This window comes from Suricata suricatta, unplaced genomic scaffold, assembly GCF_006229205.1.
Source record: "Suricata suricatta isolate VVHF042 unplaced genomic scaffold, meerkat_22Aug2017_6uvM2_HiC HiC_scaffold_34721, whole genome shotgun sequence".
Classification (NCBI taxonomy): domain Eukaryota; kingdom Metazoa; phylum Chordata; class Mammalia; order Carnivora; family Herpestidae; genus Suricata; species Suricata suricatta.
The window spans coordinates 1-710 of record NW_021881238.1 but is presented as its reverse complement, the minus strand read 5'-3'; the positions used below and the strand labels follow the sequence as shown (position 1 = coordinate 710).

At 35.2% G+C, this 710-nt stretch overlaps 1 pseudogene; it reads right to left on the bottom strand.

Annotated features, from left to right (window-relative positions):
* Positions 1-58: 58 nt before the first annotated feature.
* LOC115285031 lies at positions 59-202 on the bottom strand (annotated as a pseudogene).
* Positions 203-710: the final 508 nt, after the last annotated feature.

Below are 710 nucleotides of genomic sequence, written 5' to 3'. Positions count from 1 at the left end.
CTTAAAATAATAGTGATAAGCATAAAAGGAAAATATAGAGTGCTATCATGTCTTAAAACATTCGTAAACTGTATTTTGAAATAGCAGTTTGCATTTGGCATTAACCAATGAAACACTAGCATAATGATTTGGGAAATGTTCGTTTAATTTAACTTCACCTAATTTACTACACTTGATCTTAGCCAAAAGGCCGAGAAGCGATTAACTTCACCTAATTTAAAAGATGATTAGATCTCCATAAAATATTTTTGTATCATAAAATTTGTATCATCCTCACCCATATTTTCCTCACATTAGTGCCTATTAACGACAGTAACTGTTGTTACAATGGCTAACGCCAATCATCCTTACAAACCTCAAGGATGCTTTTATTTGGGGGATGAGCGGTCTTTGGGTCATGGGGTTGGGATAATCCCCAACTATAAGGCCCATCTTTTGTTTACTTGTTTCCAGCACCCCCGTTCCTCTACTTCCCTCTCTATCCTCTCGTTGTCCCCAAATATAGGGAACTAGAGAATGTGCTTGTGGTTATCCTTGGATGTTACCGTATTCTTTAAAATCATAAATGGTAGAAAGTTCCAGTTATATAAGGTGAATAAACTTTAGAACTCTGATGTACAGCATGGTGACTATAGTTAATAATACTGTATTGTATACTTGAATTTTACTAAGAGAGTAGATCTTAAATGTTCTCACCACACACACACACA